The 22,722-nt window shown below is 46.3% G+C and overlaps 2 pseudogenes; both read right to left on the bottom strand.

Moving 5' to 3' along the window:
- Positions 1 to 16,642: 16,642 nt before the first annotated feature.
- Positions 16,643 to 19,677, bottom strand: LOC120836983 (annotated as a pseudogene).
- Positions 19,678 to 19,753: 76 nt separating this feature from the next.
- Positions 19,754 to 20,472, bottom strand: LOC120836982 (annotated as a pseudogene).
- Positions 20,473 to 22,722: the final 2,250 nt, after the last annotated feature.

Genomic DNA, 22,722 nt, shown 5'->3' with positions numbered 1-22,722 from the left:
ACGCTGCAAACTATGTCCCCATCACCAAGCCGGTTCGCACAAGTCATTGTGATACACTTGTAGAAAACATTTCAAAACGCCGTTCAGCTGTTGAAAAATATACATTTTCATCACACTAACAAAAAGGAAAAATTAATAGGTATAAAAGCAATATTAATCAGTGCCCTCGGTGACATGATCGCCTAATAATGGCCAAAGAGAGGAAAGAAAAAAAATGTAAGAATTCGATCGTCATCAAAACACAACACTTCAAAAACCTTATTTGCTTTATTGTCAGCTCAGGGAGATAAATGTGATGTTTATTTTTTCTTCTTAGTCCGCTTTATCAGGTTGTGATAGGGAGGTCGCCAGAGAATCACTGCCTACAACTTCTGGACCGAAGCAGTTCCATTCACAAATTGCCCTAGGAAAGTATGATTGCGCGAAAACGTCGTTATGGCTAGAATATTCTTTCAATGAAAGCGAGTGAGAACGTCTTGTAACGTGCGGTCAGAAAAATGAAATGTAGTGACTTTTATTTATTTTAGCTGGGTATTTACTAGTAGGAAAAGAAGCTGAAATTGCTCCCGTTGACGTCTCAAACTGAGGCTTTGAAGATTGGCAGCTGCCATTTGGGCGGTTGGTGATACCGACCAGCTATACGAACTGTACACAAAACGTGGTGTCTTTCGCTGAATTTATTTTACGCAGTTGATGTGTAAGGGTCCCAGACTATTGCCGCGAAATCAAGGATGGGCCGTACGTACGCTTTAAACGTGAGAATTCTTACTTCTGAAGATGAGCACCCTACTGAAAAATCCTGTACAAATGTATACCGGCCTATACCGGTTCATAACGGAGTCCTGTATTCTCGTAACGGTAACCGGTACCGGCGACCTGTAACCACGTACTGGCGACGCCGATACGCCGTACCGGCTGCCCATACCATGTACTGGCGGCCGCTAGACACGTACTGGCAAAGCCGGTACGCCACACTAGTGGACCGTACTAACGTACCGGTGGCCAGTAATCGATGGGCGGCCACCAGCAACCGCGTATCCGAGCGACCGGTAACGCCTTACCGGCGCCGCCACTTAAACCGGCGGTTGGTAACCTCGTACAGGCTCTAACGGTGTACGCAATTTAACGCCACCAGAAATTATCAGACCTCGACGGTAACACGCGCACCGCGAAACTAAACTGTGATAATTGTTTAATAAAGAATTTAGTCAGAGAATCGCATATTAGGCCATTTCCATTGAACAGTTTCAGCTATCAAACTCAACCATTTTATGACATGCATATATACAGTCATGAAATGCGAAAATCAAAATTATGGGAAGCGAAGCCGAGAGAAACGGGAGTTAGCTTATCAGCATAGCTTTGAGCCGTCTACCGCGGTAGTTTCGGTTTCGGTTTATTTCACATCGGATTGGATTGGATTTTGTAGCTGCAAGCCAGACTGCAGGATAACAACCAACGCCGGACAAACAATATTTTTTTTAACAAGAAACAAACTGAACATGGTACATTTTGATATAATTTTAAATGTTTTAAAAATATTTTGAGTAATAATAGTACTAATATAAACTAAGGCAGAATGTTATTTTAATCCAATTCAATCATTACGTACCCACGCCAGCTGGCCAGTACGACTATCTCGACCGGTGTGTATTGCTGTCGATATGTATTACGCGTACGTGATTCATGTTAGTGGCGCGAAGGCAGTAACCTGAACTCAACGTTACTAAAACACTCAGTTGGGAAATTCGCCGTCGAAACCTGGGCCGCTGGCGTCCACCGAGACCGAGCTAAATGCGACAACAGCGCCACTCTTTGTCACTTGTCTGTACTGTGGTCACCTTGAGCTTTTTGAAAGCCTGTTTTTGCGTAAAAACAAACGAAAAAGACTCTTTTTGTATGAATTTTATTGGAGTTTAGTACAAAAAGAGGGGCGCGTTATGTTTTTAAAATCTTTAGTTTGCAGGGGTTTGCGGCACAATTAATATTGTTTTTATACAACCATGCCTCAGCGGTCCTTTCAGGTAGCGCGTCCCGACCTAGGTGCATTTTAACTTCGGTAGGTCGACGTGGCGCGTCCTCCGGGGAGGCGGGGTGGCACCCCTGTAACCTCTTCCGCTGTATCTGTTCTTAAAACCAAAATAGAAGTCACGTGCAGTTCCTCGAGTGGCCGCTGCGGGAGAAATGGTGGCGTTGCGTTCGTCATTAGCGCGGTGCTCGGAGACAGATTGGGGCCACTTTTTCAAAGGTGTCTCTATGGGAGTTTCCCAACTGAGTGTTTTAGTAACGTTGCCTGAACTGTATCAAGAAGTTCAAACCGGTGAGCGTTGACGACTTCGACCCTGACGTGCCGAAAAGCGTCTACTGGAAGGCTACTGGAGCGTGCGCCGGGGAGTGGTAAGTTGTTTTCTATGCATTACGGGCTCGAAGCCCAACGTATACTGCAAACCGTTAATGTTCGCGAGCCCCACATTTTTAGCGAATTTCACGCAACCGAAAATCAGCGAAATTTAAGGACACGTGGTAAGCGGAAATTTTGTGGGCCCCCCGTATCGGCGCCTTGAATTCGCGAAATTTGGTGGGCACGAATATGTCCTTGTGCGCGATTTGTAAAGAACTGGGCGGCGAAAGCAAAAAGTTTTACATTGTTGAACTTCAGGGCGCTCCAGATGGCAGCCACGACACTTAAACTAAATCACAACAAATCAGCTTTGAAAGCAACGATAAATTTACTACATAAGTTCGACTACGTGGTGCATTTAATTTGTACAAATATCAAAGAAAAGACTTGTGGGTTTGAGGCACAGTGCCGACGGCATGTTTTCCTTTTCTGAATTATAATGTGCCGCCGCATGCTGTTTCCAAAAGCAGTTGCAAACCTACCGACCAACGGACGCCTAAAGTGGATAGGGTTTGCTTATAAATTCTATCGTATTTAAAAGTACTAGAGTGAAAGTACAAAGTAACTGAGAGTTTATGTACCTCATAAAAAGTACACTGGGTGAAAAGTAGTGTAATAATAATTTACTTTCTAGCTTAGAAGCACCTTTTAACACAATATTTGATCATACTATTTCGTTTACCTATACAGTGTTTTTTACCAACAGGTACACGTAGCGCAAACAGACACACATATCGTCCTTTACGCACTAGAGTGTGTAAAGGGCGATACAGCAATTATTTCCTGAAATGACAGTGAATACCGAATATATGGCCATGGACATCTGGAAGCATTTCTTCAGGGGGAGGGGGCAATCATAGGTATACGGCTGCAACCTACACCTAAAAAATAAGGGAGGGGGCAATTTAATGTGAACTATGTCTGTACCAATCCTGTGTAGGAAGTTTATATTAAATGAATATCGAAACACACCTGGACCTTTTTCTTTTCCAGATTGAGATGTCGCCATCCCCTTTAGTGGGTGGCGAGTACAAGAAAAAAAAAAAAGACAGAGGACAGGACGCCCATTGTCGCTTGTGGAGCGTGCCGGATTGGTTGAAAAGCTGAGGTCGGCAAAGCAGAGCGTGGTGAACCTGGAGTAGGAGCTCCAGATAGAGAGGGCGCTATCAAAAAGACTGCAGTGGCAGTTGCTGGCACTACTGGGTAAGCGTGTAGGCACTTTCAGTTGCCCACCTCACACACTACACATTAAGTTTTCACACTTTATCCGATGGATCAAAAGTAACTTTAATTTTTTTGTCGTAAACAGAAGTAAGCATATACTACAGGGTTGCCTCAATGTATCAATGAGTTCAAGAGGTGTCTATAATTCTCTTTTCTGCTCTTAGGGTGCAAATGGAGCTTTGAGAGTTTGTTTCTTGTTGCTGATGGCGATGACCCCGTTTTGCTCGGCAGCACTCTTGCTTTGACCGAAGAAATATGTTTCTGTAGTTCGTCAAACAATCATGTCCATACCAAGGCACCATGGTCCGTGTGCAAAGATGAGGCTTGAAGTGAAAAAAAAATGCACAGCCGGTCACAACATTGTAAATATGCACGTTCCGATGAGCCTGGCCAGCGCACGTTGTTTCGTCATTAGGGAGAAAGGAGTTATTTTTGTTGAGGAGGAGAGAGTGAGGAAGCTGGTCGTAGGCATGACCACAGTACCGGGAACGCGACAGAACAGCACACGACAAAACAGCACGCGACAAAACAGCACGGTCAAAACAGCACGCGTGAAAACAGCACATGTTCAAAACAGCACGGCGACAAAACAGCAGGCGTCAAAATAGCACGCGACAAAACAGCACAGCGTCAAAACGGCAAAGCGACAGAAGAGCACATGCCAGAACAGCACGGCGTCAAAACAGCACAGCGACAAAACAGCACGTATGTAGCAACTTCGAGCGCACTCTTCACCTCCCTCTGCGCGAATATTTTCGAACCTCTTTAACCCTTTCATTTATTGTCGCTAGGTTATAAAGATATTTACTGCCTATTTCATTGCTAAGTCAGTGTCCCGACTGGTGCTGCTGTGTGATTGCTAAAAACAAACGAAGTTAGCAGTAGTTACTACTACTTAACTGCGCTGATCTCTGAAGAGATTAGTTAGAGGTGATATCTTCGCGTCGATGTGGCCGCGTTGTCAGGTCTTTTTTTTTTTTTTTTTTTTAGATCCAGCGAAAGAGGAAAAGTTATTGGGAAAAAGAAATCTATAAGTTCAAGTTATGAACCGTCTGGTTTTCGGCGGTCCGGCGAGGGTACTCGTTGTTTCGTAATTACCACTTAAGCGTAAAATGTCCCCCCCCCCCCCCCAAAAAAAAAAAAAAAAAAAAGAAAGCGGGAGATGCGCCGATTACAGATGCATTGATAGAACCGGGAAGATAAGGCAACTTAATGTCGAGCGAATTCAAGATGTACCATGGACACGGATTCTGCGGGGTTCATTCGTCGTGAACAAAATTTCCCGGAAACACGCAGCTGCAGCTTGCAGGCGAGAAGTATTTTTGAGTTAAATTCACAGATTATTGCCGACGAAGGGCCTCGATCGAATGGAAACCGGTGAAGCAGAAACATGCCATAGCCTCAATGCTGTTGCCGTACAGCATGGGCTAACGCTAAGCACACCGTTGCCGCACACACTTCTTTTTTTTTCTTTTAACAACTAACAACAACACGTTGCCGTGCGATTGTTTCATTTATTGTAGACGATATCACCGGCAAACTTGCGCGTCAATGTTAGCAGAACTGCTCTAAAAATAGCCATAATACGCACCAGCGGGGCCTTCGGTACTGCCCACGGAGCCTTCATGTGCGCATCGAGTATGCTCCCCACTCCCAACTTGCTCCCATGAGAACGGATTCGACATAATGGCCGTCGACGAGTTGACCTTGGAGGAATTGGCCTAGACCCTCCGCTCCTTTACAGTGCCTACTTTGAGACATGCATTTTTTAACTCCGTACACTCTATTTAGGGTTCAGCGTTTTCGGCTTAAACTGATAAAACCGGTAAAAGTACGACGAAATATTTTTTACAAATCCGGTTTTAACTGAAAAAGGTCAGTATTTTCGAGGGCGTTTGGAGGGGTGGGTGGGGAAATGTGCCTCATTACTGACCGTGTGACCACTTCCTTTCGCAGTTTTCAGCTTGTCTCCGAGATCGGTTCAACTTTCTACAAAAGTTGAACCGACGTAATGGTCTTCAGGACCAAATCTGGGCTTTTCACCTGATAGGGATTTGTGGGCCGAATTCTTTGTTCAAAAAAGAGAGTTTAATCGTGGACTGTACAATGAAATTAAAGGGTATCTGTAAATGCCGCACATTTTTTCACCATCCCTAGCTTCCGTCTACTAGAGGAGGGCATAAATACGCTTGCATTATTGTCGTTTCTTGGTCTGCGCGAATGAACCACCTCTCGCAGTCGTGAAAATGGGGGAAAGACGCACTGAGTACAAAGCTTGGAAATTTTTGGATTTTGATATTTGCCTCTCCGACCGAAGTGGTAGTAAAACTCATGTTCGTCCTGCGTACAAACACGAGCCCACGACGATGATGTCAGATCACAATAGGGCCCCATTGTGTCTTGCAGAACAGGTCGCGTCGGCTGCCACAGACAGCGACAAATAAGAAATCCAGTACCTGGTTTACTTACTATTGATTTTAAACAAACGCCTTTAAATATTGCATTTTCGGCAGCATACTGGTTTTCGTCAATAAACCGAAAAGAACTGAAAAGGCTTTGCGTCTACAAATATTTTCAGCAATCAACCGAAAACTTCTGCTTGTAATAAAAACCGACAAATGTACGCCGAGTTTTAAAATAAAAAAAAAACCGAATACGCCAAACCCTAGCTCTATTCTAAATGTCCTGTTTTGAAGCTGTGCTGTTCTGACGCTGTGCTGTTTTGACGCCGTGCTGTTTTGGCACGTGCTCTTCTGTCGCTTTGCCGTTTTGACGCTGTGCTGTTTTGACGCGTGCTATTTTGACGCCTGCTGTTTTGTGGTCGTGCTGTTTTGACGCTGTGCTGTTTTGACACGTGTTGTTTTGACCGTGCTGTTTTGTCGCGTGCTGTTTTGTCGTGTGCTGTTCTGTCATGGTGCCCACAGCACCAACAAGGCTGAACTTTAATCGGGTGACAGATTGCGCCTAGTGACGCAACGGTGCAACTGTTTAAAAGGTGACCAGACGATCGTCTACAGCATTGGATTTCGTCAGAAAGATTGAGCTTATATCTCGCAAATTGTTGGAAATGCTAGGTATGAATATTCATTAGCTATTCACCGGTATTTGTTTGTAAACAAGCTCTCTGCCGCCCACTGCCGGCGAACTTTAGCGCATTTACTTTTTTCGTCTTTTCGTTTTTGGTTTTATTTCTCCTCCTTTTGTTTTGTGTCCTGCTCGCGCTACGTGCAGATTCTTACAAACATATTAAAATAATTATTTCTCCAAAGGAACGTCTCTTCCAATCCCGGTATGTTACGGAAAAACAAATAAGCACACTGCCGGTAGCGTTCTGTGGCATGAAGTACTATGAAGCCCTCACGCCATCAACGGACCAGGAAAGTGGTGAAGTCCGAATAACCAAGCATGTCTGAATTTGTGGCGTCCGAAAAATCGGTCGACTTCTGTACCGTGTCTTGTTTCAAAACAGTGTTTTATTATGTTGCAGTGGACAATGTCTCGTCTGGCGGTGTTGGGTCAGCTCCTCCTTCTTGCCCAGCAGCAGTTCCTGCAGCTGGTGCTCCTGCTCCAGTTCACATTGTGCGAGCTGGTGTGGATCAGGCTCGACCTGTACCGGCCGCTGATGGTGCTGTTCCAGCAGCGGATCTTGTAGCAGGCCCACCGGAGGCACTTCCCAAGTGTGTGCCAGTGCTTGCAGATGTCGATGACGAGGTAAGTTCAGAATTTCATGGAATATTCATTCCAGATACTGGGCAAGTAACTAAGTTTTATGGTTTCCACAGCTCCTTGAATGACGCTATTTGTATGCTTCCTTAAATTGAACCATCGTCCTGCTTCAAAATGCTGATGAATGTAAAAAGTAGGGCCGGGCATCGAAAGATATTTCTTCCCAATTAATTGGCGCTTTTCTGTGACGTCTTCTATCTAGTGTCCTCGTTTTATTTTGAGCTTTTTGATAAATCATGTACCAAGTAGCCCATATTAAAATTCTGTCATAATTGGTACCCTTCTTTCGCTTTCGGTCTTTACTCTGAACTCACTTAAAGGGACACTGACACCCCCCAAAAAAATTCGCTTCATCTTTTGCCAGGCGATTTATTATGGTGTCGAAAGACTGCCCAATTAATATTTTGCAACAGAGTCACGTATATTTTTATTAAAGCCAAAGAAAGCAACTGCTCAAAACCGAAACTGAACCCCGCGCACGGAGGTCGGAGAAGTGGAGAGGAGAGAGTGGAGTGACGGAAGTCACGTGGGCCGTGCGCTTTTTTTTCCCCCTCCATTTTTTTTTTTTGTGTGTGCTCAGCAGACGACATGCGCGGCTGGAACTGTTTGCTGTGTAATTCATTGGCAGTTATGTTTGTTCCGCTCGCTGTTTTGTACTCAAAGATGAGTTGTTCCGTACATTGAGAAGTTGGAGATGAGTAGTGAGTGCCCGCGGGGAATTTCCGTGATCGGCTTCGAAAAGAATGCCCCCAAGATGTTGCATGAAGAGCTGCCTCGCATGTCCTGTGTCCGAGAAAAGTGGCATTGTGCGGCAGACATCTGCACAAGATTCCGAAAGATCAACGAGATCGGGACCAATGGCTGGCTGCATTTCCTGTACACTGTTAGCAAGTCCCGTGTTCTTGGTGAATATTTGGAGTGAAAAACACGCTATTACACAAATTACCATAAATTTACATGTTGAGTAACGGATAATTTGTTCAAAAATCATGCGAGGTTGTAAAAAACGTGTTTTGGTTCGGTAATACATGCATAACCGTGTAGCCGACCTCGAAAACACGCATCACCGCCGGCGACGATCGCAGCATTGCCGGCTATCGAAGCACCGGAATGCTTGGGGACACACCTAGAAAGGACCGTAACGACAAATTCCGCGGAAAGAAGCATGTTTCGGAGACAGATTTGCACCAAAAGCAATTACGCCATGTTGCGGAACGGGGCGAACCCCGCGCTTACCGTGCTTGCTGCCATTGCTGCCATTGATTCTGGTTGATGGCAAATTGGCAATGCATCTTCCCTCATGTCGCCGTGTTTGTATTTATTTTAAGGGTCTTATAATTGTTTCTTACACACCACAACTAAATTTAGGGGTCGAATTACTCGTTCTAAACAGTTACAACGGATATAAAAAGCGTGCCCTTGATCTGAACACGTGACATTGCAATTGGTTTCGTTTTGGCTTCAATCCTTCAACTGCAAGCGAAGGTGCCGCCGCTTTTTATGCACCCTCCTCAGAATTTACGACGCTCCGTGGTGGCCGCCGTATTAAAAATGTATACCAGTTGCTGCATCTGTAGGTCATCTTTAAGTTAGAGCTGACACAGAAAATCTGGCCATGGCGCAACGGCGATGTACGCTGGAAGCTAGAGCCGGTTTGCTTTCGTTGTTTTTATTTGGTCGGAGAAAATCTAACAACAACGCAAGTTTAACATGGCGCCGGTATTGTTTTTGTTGGACGGGAAGGGGGGAAGCTGCTCGGTTTGCGAGCACATGTAGCGAAGACGTGACCGGAGAAGTGCCCCTGTGATGTTCCCAGAAGACGGAAAGTGTCATTCGTAATCGTCGTGTCGTGTGTGCTTGGAAAGCGAAGGGAGTCACAGGGTCCACGAGTGCGCAACCACAGGAGAAGGTTCACGACAGCGCTACGTTGACTTCGGCGACAAAGGGCTGAAACGTTCGTGGTGTGTGGTGCGGTGCTTGGAGGTAGAAAGCCACACTAACACGGAGCGCGAATTGGTTGTTGTAGGTTGAAATTCTACGGGTTCAGTCCCGTCGTCGTCAGCTGATCCGGTCCAGCTGGTCCGGGTGAACGCAGCGAGCGTCTTTAAAAATAAATCTTCCTTTGTTCCGTTTCAAAATGCGGAAGTATCCTGACGCACACCGCGAGTAAAAAGCTCCGGGTGTTTTCAACAAAATTACGTCCTTTAATTGAACAATGGACTCCGGATTGTTGTCCTAGATCTGCCGTTTTTATGTTTCGGCCTGGTGAACTGCGTTTGCACAGCGACGTGTTTGCACTGCAACGCACACCGCTCGAGTAGATGATTCGGTCCTGCAAACGACCGGTTACACAGAATGTCAGGGAAACTGAAGTCACCACCGACATTTTCTTGTAAATCTCGTGCGAGTTTGTTACGCTCATCATGCGGTGTGAATAAATTAGGGCAAGATTTCCTTCCTGCCCACAGATGCATGAACTGAGACCATTTTTTAGGTAGTGAACATAGTGCTTTTTTTTATTTTGGAAAGAGGCGTTGGTGCATTTATTACTGTACAATCACTTGAGAGTCGAGAAAATGGGGAGAGCGAGCAAGCTTTCCCAACTTTGTCCTTTTTCTTTCTGGCACTGCCCCTAGTTTCAGTTTCAGTAGGTATTCCCAGTAGCAGGTACAAACTGCGCTAAAGCAGGTAAAAGACAGGGGAAGTCAGCACGGTGCGGAATCCGTGTTTTGCGCTTTTCGGAAGGTGACTAGTTAAATTCTTTTGCGAAATATGCGGAATATACAAACGATTTTGTTATGCCCGTCGTTTGCGTGGCTGCATGGCTGCTGGCCGCCATGTTTTATGAGCAGCACGCTCAGAGCACGCTCAGTCAACACGCTCAGCCGTGTTTGGCGGGAGGAAAACACAGTGTATCGTGTCAAGTTTACACGGCACCTCATGTGTAAGCAAATAACACATGGGTGCGTGTAAAACGAACACGTTATGACGTGTCCGCTATGGGACAACGGTGTACACGTCTGGGGGTGTTATTTTTGCTAACAGTTTGGAGCATTTACGGGCACCCCGGAAAGCGGACGCTACCTAATTTATATGGTCCCCGCATTTTGTGGAAAGTGATTACATTGGGTTCGCAGGTGTTAGCAAGGAAATCCCATACCATTTAGTTCCGCGACGTTTCATCCGCATTTTTTTCAGTGACAATTGTAAAAAAATAGAAATGTAAATATCGCAAAATGTTTTGACAAAAACAAGAACAAAAAAAAAAACAAAAAAAAAAAAACGATACGCCCACACTGGGGATTGCACCCGGTTCAGCCGCTTGTGAAGCGGACGTCTTTCCACTGAGCCACTGGGGGAAATTTTTTTTATTAATATTGCAGCCGGTCAACAGTAGGCTGGAAAGTTTACTGCCGATTTTCCTCCAGCAAAAGAACTCCCGAGTCGAAGTCGGGCAGCACCACGCATTGGCCACATTCGCACCTAGTAAAGAAATAGGTTGATTGAAAAAAAAGTTGCACAGACAACCGAAAACATTCTGTGCGTTCACTGCGCAATTCTCAACATTGTATCATTTCGCGTATCGTGGGACTCGCGGGGACGGCGATGGCAGAGGACGACGGGCGTGGGTCCTCTAATTCAGAACTGTCGTTTGCGGTACCGGCGAATTCAGTCTGCCTTTGAAAGAGAATTTTGGGACTGATAAAAAGAATTGGTATTCATCCCGTACAACACGCCCGACCACCGAGCCGATTTGGACGAAGCCGTCGCCGAGCCCTCGCTCCCTTCTAGTGGCTGAAGACATCGCTCGCGCAAACGTCAAGCAGAAAGTGTGTACTTGGAGTAGAATGTGCACGCATAGGATTTCTTTACTAGGTGCGAATGTGGCCAATGCGTGGTGCTTTGCGACTTCGAACCGGGAGTACTTCCGCTGGACGAAAATCGGCAGCAAACATTCCAACCTACTGTTGACCGGCTGCATTGCTAATAACGAAAGAGATTCCCCAGTAGCTCAGTGGAAAGATGTCCGCCTCGCACGCGGCGGGAAAGGCTTCAATCCTCAGTGTAGGCGTACTATTTTTTTTATTAACATTTTGCGATGTTTACATTTTTTGTTACAATTATAACTAAAAAAAAAGAACAGATGTTGTGGACGAAACGTTGCTGAACTAGGTGGTACGGGATTTTCTTTTCGCCACCGGCGAACTCAATGTAATCACTTTCCACAAAATGCAAGCAACATGTGAATCGGGTAGCGTCCGCTTTCCGAGATACCCGTAAATGTTCTACAGAAATTGCAGCCAGCCATTGGTCCCGGTTCCGTTGATCTTTCGGAAACTTGTGCAGACTGCCGCACAATCCCACTTTTTCCGGACGCAGGGCATGTGAGCCAGCTCTTCACGCAACGTCTTGGTGGTATTCTTTTCGAAGCCGATGACGGAAATTCACCACAGGCACTCACTACTCATTGCCAGTACAAAACAACTCATCTTGAAGTACAGAACAGTGAGCGGTAAAAACATAACTGCAAAGGAATCGGACGGCAGACAGTTCCGGCCACACATGTCGTCTTGGAGGAAAAAAAAAGTCACGGTCGGGTGTAGCCACGTGACTTCCGCCACTCCACTCTCTCCTCTCCACTTCTCCGACCTCCGTGCGCGGGTTTCTGTTTCGGTTTTGAGCAGTTGCGTTTTCTGGCTTTAATAAAAATATACGTGACTCTGTTGCAAAATATTAATTGGGTAGTCTTCCGACACGATAATAAATCGCCTGGCAAAAGATAAAAAAAAAAAAAAATGGGGGAAGGGGGTGTTAGTGTCCCTTTCAGAAATCAAGCGCTTCGCAGGTGGCTCATAGATCCATGCGAGCGAAAAGCAAGCGGTCGCATGGATCTATGAGCTCCCATTGATATAGAGTTAAAATATTATAATATCTCACCCGACAAAAAAAAAAAAGGTTTTTTCTTACGGACAGACATCCATCTAAGCTTATTTTTATTAAAACCATCAATATCATTGTGGCATTTATTGTGAGTAAAATTGTATGGGATGCAGAGGATATGCAGTTGGACAGGACGAGCGTGTTTGTAACGAGTATCAAACTTGACGAGGAGAATTGAAAAAGACTGAGAATCACACATTCACAAAAAAGTTGTTTGTCCGCCCTTTTTGTTTTTCTTCCTAAGGTTGAAACTCAATGGGCTGACATTTTCTCCCTTTCGTCTACGTCAGGGGTCTCCAACCTTTTAGGTTAAGGGAGCCCTGCAAGGACTTTTATACTGGTTTTTAATTTGCACCGAACCTGAGCGCTCTGAACGTAGTAGCTTAATTCAAATTTTCTTTTCTCGAATTTCGCTTTATTTTAAAAGTTATAGGCAAATTAAAATTGCAGAAACAAGCAAAAAATAACCTCCTTCATGATGTCCTTGGTTGCTTGAGTGGCCGTGAACTAGCGGAGGGGTAGTAAGCCCAGAGAGCGCTAACGGCTGCCGCACTCCGTGTCGACGGCTCGAGAAGGTGCCACTAAAGCATGTTCTGGATAGGCTGTATGCAGCGGGCAGCCAGGGCGGCTTGCATTGTATTTGCTGCGGGAGTAGATAATAATTCGGCATGACACTTCATTGTCCGCAGAACGGGAGCCACTTCGCGCTGCCATATCGCCAACCGCAAGCCGAAGGTGCTCGCCGAAGGTACACTCTCAACAGAAGGGTTGTCCTAGGGTACTACACTTGGGGTAGTCAGAAGCCGTCACAGATATCGCTACCCCCCTTCGTTATACTAACAACCCCATGGGCAGTCACACGGCACGCAATCAGCAGGTGCTCACAGTGAGCACCCCCAAAAGCAACATGGCGGCTGGCAAGCGACAGTGGAGCAATACGAGTAAGGCCTAGCGAGCTGGACTGCTTTTTGCTAAAATACGATTCTCAAGTGCGTACGCCCGTTCGCTGCCTTCCGTGCGCACAAAGCACTCCGAAACGCGCCTCGAAGCACCGGCACCGCACCTAGTATGAGTATGGGCGACGATGTGAGGGAAGGGGGGGGGGGGGGGGGCGCATTTCAGGAGGTTTGTCCGCGATTGCTTTCGCGAGGCCGGCTGCATTTACTTCGCGGCCAGAAAACATTCAAAGAAGGAAACAAAATAGCGACAAATGGAATGATGTCTTTATTGAACAGAGCATCTGCTTGCTGTGCTCGCCGCAAGTGATCCGGCATTTTCGGTTGACAGTCGGTTCCGATCGTTCAACGCTCCTGCTCACCTGTTAGCATTCGTTATCCACTTTCAAGTCCCTGGTAATCCTCACCGCGTCTGTGCACGCACTTGGCGCTATTCACCGCACGGAACACCCATTCAACTGGCTATGGGACTGATCCCATTTGGACGAGAGGCCGAGAACCGAACCAGACCGAACCCTTTGTGGCTGCTACGGCTGCGACGTGGAGCCATGGAACGCCTCCATGTTTTTCACTCAAATAAGTAGACACATAAACGCGCGACTCCTTGAATTGGGCGGTGACACGCGCCACCTAACGGACAGCGCTCAAACTAAAGAAAAAAAGAAACCAGCAATTTTTGCTTTCAGCGCCTCGCCAGACAATGCCGTATGTACATATCCCACGCCAGACTTCACTCATACGCGACATACAGACATCACAGCATTTTATACACTAACGCGTTCAGAAACATCACAAGATACAACATCACATATTGACACTCTACATTCCTATACACACGTGTAGGCGACACCACCAGCTTATATACTGCTGTATTTTATGTGACCGATTAGGATGGTGACCACTGTCATATTTTGCATAAATACGAAAAGACTGTGCAAGATTTAGCCGTATATATTCTTTTCCTCTACTGCCCTTAGGAAAGCGCTCGTATCTCTAATGTAGGGCCATTGCAAAAGTGAACTGCAGGTTATAAATAAATCTGAATAGTTGCTACACGTCACATTTTGAACAGTTTCGTTTTCTCGCTTGCCTACACTTCAAGTATACAGAAGCCTGTTTAATTACTTGTATTAATTATCGAAACCAATTTCTGCAATCACAACTTTCTGAACACACTGATGCATTTTCTTTTCTCTTTTTACATATCTAGACTGACTTTAGCGGCGGTTGGGTACACGTTGAGTACACTGAGCACGCGCAGGTGATTTTAGCGAAGCCCGTCCGCCGGTCCTCCCCAAAGCGTTATTTCAGTTTTCTTCTTTTCGCTAAATATCCGTTCTATGCGCTCGCGCTCGCGCCAAGAGGACAGTGCAGAATTGCTGCTTTCGGGCCCGTGCCTTCACCTGCAACGAACGCGAAATACATATGCTAAATTATCTAAATCCTGGTTGAGACAGTAATGTTTGACTGCGTGCGTCTGACTGCGTTGCGGCAGCAAGAAATCAGGACATCCCTGCTGCTTATATCGCGTGCCAAGATGATTCCTTGAATTGGATTCCACGCTTGATACGAAGCACAGACGTGCCGGTGAGTGGCTTTCGGTTCTCGACGCAACGCTGTCAAACGCTAGTGTCTGAACCGGCCTTGTTTGAAGCATTTTTTTTATCGAGTATGCTCGATGAAATGTGCCAAATGAACCAGAGAAGGCGAATCCTGTACCTCGAGACAGAGAAATAGTGAAATACACGGACATGATCCCAGATATCTCTGTACGTTCGTCCTGTCCGGCCTCAGTCGTGGTGTTCAATGCTTTATACTTCACTGCACTTGTAAGCAAAAAAATTGGGTACGACAGGCGCGCAAGTTCGGCGGAACCAAGGAGGCCAGTTGCAACTGATCTGCACGCAGAACTGACCGATCACACCTTTATTGAGAGCACGCTCTTTACTGAACCGCACAATAAAAGACGACGAGAGTATCTCGTCCGGCGAGCATTCAAGTCAACTCACGCCTGTGCGTAGCTTCCTGTGCTTTTCTAGAGATTTGGTTAAATTCCTCGAGCACGACGCCAGCTGCCAGCTGTTTACTGCTGTACATGGTAAAACCCGCGACGGAACCAAAAAGGACAACCGCGATATTTTTTATCTGCCTCGGGTTTTAGCAGGTGCCTACCAAGGTTGCCTGTACTTGTCTATTTTCTGCCAGTTTAGGCGAACTGAGCCACACGCTTGTTTCGACCGGTTTAAATTTCAATAAATGATAACCAACGCACAAAGAAAACAAGTTTCAAGTACTTTTTGAGATTTTTGAAGTGACTTTTACTATTGAACGACTGCATGCACTTGAATGTTCAATTCAAGAGTTTATAAAACGTTACTACCCCATGCTTGTCACCTGCCAACAGGGTGCTAACTCTCAATGGCTCGAGCCCAGTGGGTAGTTAAGTAAGCCTGTGGGGTAGTTACAGCCGTCAAAACGCACGATGACGAGGGGGGGGGTGCTCACTTTTTCTTAGAGTGTACTCGCCGAAGGCCTTGGGAACGCTCGGAACCGGTCGGATCCTCCAGTCGATACGACCGCAGCACCGCCGTGCACATCCGGGACCTTTCCACGTCAGCGCCTGATCCCACTACCCCTTTCTAGTATGCGCAGCCTTTTCCACCATTTGGTGGCGGGTATGTCGACGGGTCATTTCTTGTTTCCGTACTTTCTAAACTGCATTTGTTTCTTTTCCTGATCGAGAATACTGAACAAAAACTACTCTTATAAATAATTGAAACGGTTCACGCCACTTATATTTTGTATTTCGACTAAAAATAAGCTTTTAGCGGCTTTGACCAGTAGTAAGCCCAGGACCAAAGACGTCACATTTCGCGCACTTTCGGCACTGTGGGTCGCCCCCGTAGATGGAGGAGGTTTCTGCGCCGTTCGGTTAAAATACGACGCACTGTTATTTAGCTACTCTGTCCGTGCCCGCTGGCTTGTTTGAGCCCCGAGGGACGTGGAAACCGCAAGAAAAGGTAGACGCTTAAATATGATTTCAAGGACCCTTTAAAGGGCCAGATTAGCAATCTGTCGCAGTCTCGAGGGCCAAAGAAAGGTGCTAACTACAATCGAAGAAAATCTAGGTGCCTAAATCTACCGTAAAAACCCGAGCATGCGCCCCCCCCCCCCCCCCCAAATGTGGAGATAATTCAGCAAATAATAGGGGGGGGGGGGGGGAGTCCTTGATCGGATTCGGGGCCGAAATTCAAGATGGCGGCAACAAATGGCGGCCAACAGATAAAAGATGTCCACTGCCCAGTGTTCAAAATGAAAGGTTTTTATTCAAACGCTTCAATTATTGTCCACACCATGAAATGCGTACGCGGAACCAGGTATACCCCTATTCATTTTAGTCGCTGTCGAACCCGTCAAACGACTCCTCGGAATCTGGCCTGAAAATCAGGTCGACGCACTTGTTTCTCAGTTCGTCGGGGTTCTTAGGGACGACGGTGTCGATGTCAGCGAGCCGCTCGTGGAGATCGCCCTCCTCGGACCCGCCGAGCGCGTTTGCGATGCCGCAGCCTCTGAACGAACGTGCCACGGTTTCTTCTGGGACAGAAGCCCACGCCTTGGAGACGAACTCGAGCACGTCCTGCCGGGAAGGCTTTCGCAAGTTTCCTTTGGCGGTCTCTTCTTCTTTTTTACATGAAAGCCTCTCAGGTCTTTCGAAGACTAGCCCTGAATGGCTTGTTCTGGCGGGCTGGAGCAGACTGGTGCAGCCGGCTGGCAGATTGGTGTCGCGTTCCTGGATGGCGTCCTTTGCCGCTTGTGTTTTGTGGATCGGCACTTGATCCAACACCAACAGCTGTCGTACGTCGTCAACGTTATGGGATGCACGATGCAGGTCGGCCCGCTCATCACGTGGTCGTCGTGGCCGATCTAGAGCACCCTTCGTATGCCGCGTGCCGCTTCGCAACCGTAGAGTTTGGGGACGGCCGACGAAGGGCCAAAGACCGTGTCACATAAAACTTTGAACTGCAAAGAAAAAAATGTGTTTTTTCTTAAACAGCCTAATTGGGACAAGCATGTCACAAAACAAATATTCCACGAAAAAACAAATTTTTTCTAGGAATATTTACGCCACAGGACGTAATTTAGTCGGAGTCACAATTTCTCCACATTTGAAACTCCCGCTCTTTCGACGCGCGCGGAGTGGCTGTTATACGTCATCCCGTGACGTACAGCAGCCACTACGTGACGTATATTACCAACTTTGTGGCGCGCGATTTAAAACGGACGAAATAGCCGCAAACTAAAATCAGTCTCGCGCAATAAATATTGCTGTAAAAAAATTTGTTTTTGGCGGAAAAATTGTTTTGTGACATGCTTGTCCCAATTAGGTTGTTTAAAAATACGCTTCTTTTTCTTTGCAGTTACCCTTTAAAGGGATACTTCAACGAAATTTGAAATATTCCCGTCGTGTTCAAAAATAGGTTGAATATGATCCACAATATCCGAAAATGACAATCGCACGTTTGTATTTTGAGCCTGGTGGCTGTATTTTTTCGTTATAAACGGCCCACTCTGGCAAGCGCACGGAGAAGGCCCAGCAGAGACCACGTGACATCCAACGCAATCGTGACGTAGGTCGTCTCAAGACGAGCAAAGCTGCGGCGAGGCTGACGTCGAGAGGATGGCCTAGTCGTTCCAGCCACCGAAGCGGCTGCTTTTGTACGAATTTTCAGTGACGGGTTAATCTTCTATAATCTTGTAGGGGGACAGTAGCGACTTCTGTGACACACAAAAGGCATTCTCGGGAAGAGGGGAGTTCCTCCTGACCCTCTTCTCTCGTCGTGGCCGGAGGCGAGACAACCTCCGCCACTAGCTGCCGAGGTTGCTAGACGGGCATTACAAGCGAGGCGTTAGCGACATCCACCAGGTGCTCTTTGCTAATCGTTTAATTCGTTTTAAAATTCCTCTTCGTGACTTTTTTAACAAGATATTGGTATGTTCAATTTGATGGTGCTTTTTTGAACACATATAGACCAAAAAATGAGCGCCGAAATTTCGTTGTAGTATCCCTTTAAAGGGATACTTCAACGAAATTTGAAATATTCCTGTCGTGTTCAAAAATAGGTTGAATATGATCCACAATATCCGTAAATGACAATCGCGCGTTTGTATTTTGATCCTGGTGGCTGTATTTTTCGTTATAAACGGCCCACTCTGGCAAGCGCTCGGAGAAGGCCCAGCTTAGAGCACGTGACATCCAACGCAATCGTGACGTAGGTCGTCTCAAGACGAGCAAAGCTACGGCGAGGCTGACGTCGACAGGACGGCCTAGTCGTTCCAGCCACCGAAGCGGCTGCTTTTGTGCGAATTTTGAGTGACGGGTTAATCTTCTATAATCTTCTAGGGGGACAATAGCGACTTCTGGCGACACACAAAAGGGATTCTCGGGAAGAGGGGAGTTCCTCCTTTCCCCCTTCTCTTGTCGTGGCCGGAGACGAGACAACCTCCGTCACTAGCTGTCAAGGTTCCTAGACGAGCATTACAAACGAGGCGTTAGCGACATCCACCAGGTGCTCTTTGCTAATCGTTTAATTCGTTTTAAAATTCCTTTTCGAGACTTTTTTAACAAGACATTGGTATGTTCCATGTGATACTGCTCTTTTGAACACATATAGACCAAAAAATGAGCGCCGAAATTTCGTTGTAGTATCCCTTTAAAGGGATACTACAACGAAATTTCGGCGCTCATTTTTTGGTCTATATGCGTTCAAAGGAGCAGCATCACATCGAACATACCAATATCTTGTTAAAAAAGTCACGAAAAGGAATTTTAAAACGATTTAAACGATTAGCAAAGAGCACCTGGTGGATGTCGCTAACGCCTCGCTTGTAATGCCCGTCTAGGAACCTTGACAGCTAGTGACGGAGGTTGACTCGCCTCCGGCCACGACGAGAGAAGAGGGGCAGGAGGAACTCCCCTCTGCCCGAGAATGCTTTTTGTGTGTCGCAGAAGTTGCTATTGTCCCCCTAAAAGATTAGAGAAGATTAACCTGTCACTCAAATTTCGTACAAAAGCAGCCGCTTCGGTGGCTGGAACGACTAGGCCATCCTCTCGACGTCAGCCTCGCCGTAGCTTTGCTCGTCCTGAGACGACCTACGTCACGATTGCGTTGGATGTCACGTGGTCTCCGCTGGGCCTTCTCCGAGCGCTTGCCAGTGTGGGCCGTTTATAGCGAAAAATACAGCCACTAGGCTCTAAATACACTGTGCGATTGTCATTTACGGGTATTGTGGATCATATTCAACCTATTTTTGAACACGACGGTAATATTTTAAATTTCGTTGAAGTATCCCTTTAAGGCCCCATATTCTCCCTAGCCACTCTAGGAATTTCTCCGAGGTCGTCCAGTCGTTCCTCGAAACCGCGACAGGAACATTTGCTTGAAATAAAAAAAATAAATGAATAAATAAAAAAAAAAAAAAGAAACGAAGGAAAAGTTGATCTCATCTAGTATACGAAGGCTCTTGGTGGAATTTTTCCACCTTGCTCTTTCAATATGACGAACGCCGGTAGTTTGTGGCCAGAGGCGCAAGCTCCCAAAGCAACTGTGAAGCCCTGCCGGGCACATCCGGTGTTGGCAATCCGAACTGTGCTGGCGCTTGCAAGATTGTTCGTTCTATTGGCTGGCGTGGTAATCCGAACCATCGTCTGACCTTGTTGGCCATGTTGCGCAAGGTGTATTCGTGACGACTTCGCAGACAGCCGAGCGGAGAGCGAAATGCTTTTGCCGCGTCAGCACACTCCTCGGGCACCTTCTGGCCATCATTGGTCGCCTGCCGCATGAAAACATTGAAGCGCTGCTTCCATCGCTTCAGATACTGTCTTATATGTACGAACTTCCCGAGCTGCAGCTTGATTGCGTTCCTGAGGGCTTCTTCGGATAAACGTTTGTTGCCGACAGCGCGTCCCGCACTCCTTTCACGCTCCAGAAACTTGAAGAGGGCATCGTCGACTTCTTTGCTGAACACTGGGGCTCCGTTTCTCAGCTTTTGCCGGAGCTTCAACTTGCCGAAGTTCTGTTGCAACAGAACTTCACAGTTTTTTTCCTACTCGCGGATCCTCTTGCGGTCGAGCTTAAATTGTTGAGCGGTTAAGTGGAGGTTCTTTCCATTTCTCCGATGCCACTCCATGACCTTGATCTTCTTTTGCACCGTGTGGGATTGCATGGCTAAACAAAGACGAGACGGCCGCATGATCCGAACGCGATCCAATCCAAACGAATGCGACAGGGTGCGCTCACGCCCGTCCATGTGACGCGCAATGTCACGCGCATTTTCCAGCTTGGCTTGGCTTGAATTGGATTCTCCATTATACCACCATCAATTATCGTTTACATTCAAGTTTCGGGGATAACTTTTCACTGAAATATGTAATAGGACCAAAAAAATCAACTTACCATAAAAAAAAAAAAAAAAAAAAAACGTTTTTGTTAGGTGGCGTTTTTGTAAAACGGGAGGGGGCGCTTCCACGAGTGGGGCGCATGCTTGGTGTTTTAGGGTAGATAAATATTTAAACACAGCATTTAATGTTATAGTAAGTGTTAAAAAACCCTAGGGTTGATGAGAATGTATACATCAAAATACCATTTAATATTTACCTAATTTGACATTACACAACAGTTGTGACTATGAAAACTCACCAGGCATAAATCAAAGCGCATGGGAACTTTGGCACATTCACGCATTGCAAGAGACTAAGGAGAATTATAAATTCAATATGCTATAGTTATGAAAGAGGGCACTAAGCACAATGCCTATGATGATGCAATGGAATATTGATATAGTTACACAGACATGAAACGGGGGCTAAGAACGGTAATGCTAGTGATGACAATGTTAAATTATCATACGGTGAGAGGACCCTTGTTTCAATGCAGTTTCTTTCATTCTTTATGGTATCTTAGTTTGTGCATTTAGAGTGCGTAGCGCCGTCATTTCTTTACGCGCCCTTTCTGTGCCGCTAGCAGCGGATCTGCTGGAAGTGGGCCGCAAGTCGGGCTTGAGTTGAAAGACCGCGGTGAGCGGCGGGCCGGTCGGAAGACTTTCACGTGCCGTATCGGTTTGGAGACCTCTGGCCTATGTCGTAAAGTGTTTGCATCCAAACTATAGGGAAAAAGTGCATTAAAATTCATCGCAATCAATCTGTTAGGAAACTGATTTATCTAGTCCCTTCATTCAGAGGGCCATCATAGCATCAGATTTATGTGGTATATGCTAATTAACCCATTCACGGATCTATTTCTAGCTTCACCTTGGCCATGGTGTCTTGGAGCAAAAGGACAAACTGCCCTACGTCATGGGAGCCCTGGGAGACTCCATGTTTGTTAAAGAGGCCACGAAGTTGGTCTTCGGCAGGAAGGTACCTGCCTGCGCGGAGTGTGACTGGGGTGCCATGACGGCGCTTCAAGGGCGCCGTGGCCAAGAGGGCCCTGACTCCAGTCAAGTTGGCAGCAGTCAGCAGTAAGTGCCCACTTCTCACAGATGTCTGATACTTGGTAAGACATTCAGCCTGATGGCTTCCAGAATTGCAACCTGCTACGTTAAAATTAATGGGATAAGATATTCCAAGGCTTTCAGAACTGTCAGTGTTATAGGCTGTTGAAGGGTCATGATTCGACTAGCTCAAGCTTTAGGAACGTGAAGCTCTGAGCGCAAAACCGAAATGAAGAGGCCCTATCTCCTTCTTTGTTTTTAATATATGAAGAAAAATAGACTGATCTTGTCATGGTCATCAAGGTCGCTTGGCGGTTTTTGATGTTTTCACATTATGGAGGTTTTACAGTAACATGCTCCGCGTCGCAAATATATGCTAATCCCTGCAAGTTTTGGGGGAGGCCCATGGTATCAGTGGCCTGCTCGCAGGACCTTCTGCTGGCTCCCCGGCAGAGCTGCGAGGCACTTATTTTTTTCTTTTGAACGAAAAGCTGGCACCAGCAAAGTTTTGAAAGTGAGTCTGTATGTTCACTAGAACTGCTGCAACCCAACTATGTTTGGCTTTGTCCTTTGAGTACTGTCCATATTTTCCGAACCGCCTTCTCAGCGTGGGTGTTCCTTCTTTCTAGTCTATGACATGCTCAGTTTTCTTAGCAGGGAACTATCTCGTATGAATGGACCATTGAAGGGTCATGACACGGATATTAATTTAGTTAAATGATTCTTGATGTGAAATCTGTGTGGGCGAATTATATACATGCTGAGAACAACAGTTGCGGCTCGAAATCTTTCTTTTGCACAAAAACCGCCGGCCGACAATTGTGTTGCTAAAGTTGAAGCGTGGGAAAGTTGGTATGACATACTTAAAAGGTTAAAACAGAACAAAAAACGACGGACAGAGTAAAGAAGGACACGGACTGTCCCTGTCCTTCTTTACCCTGTCCGTCGTTTTTTGCGCTGTTTTAACCTTTTAAGGCAATTGTG

This window comes from Ixodes scapularis, unplaced genomic scaffold (genome assembly GCF_016920785.2).
Source record: "Ixodes scapularis isolate PalLabHiFi unplaced genomic scaffold, ASM1692078v2 PGA_scaffold2__306_contigs__length_199485367, whole genome shotgun sequence".
Taxonomy (NCBI): domain Eukaryota; kingdom Metazoa; phylum Arthropoda; class Arachnida; order Ixodida; family Ixodidae; genus Ixodes; species Ixodes scapularis.
This window is presented reverse-complemented; position numbering and strand designations above follow the sequence as displayed.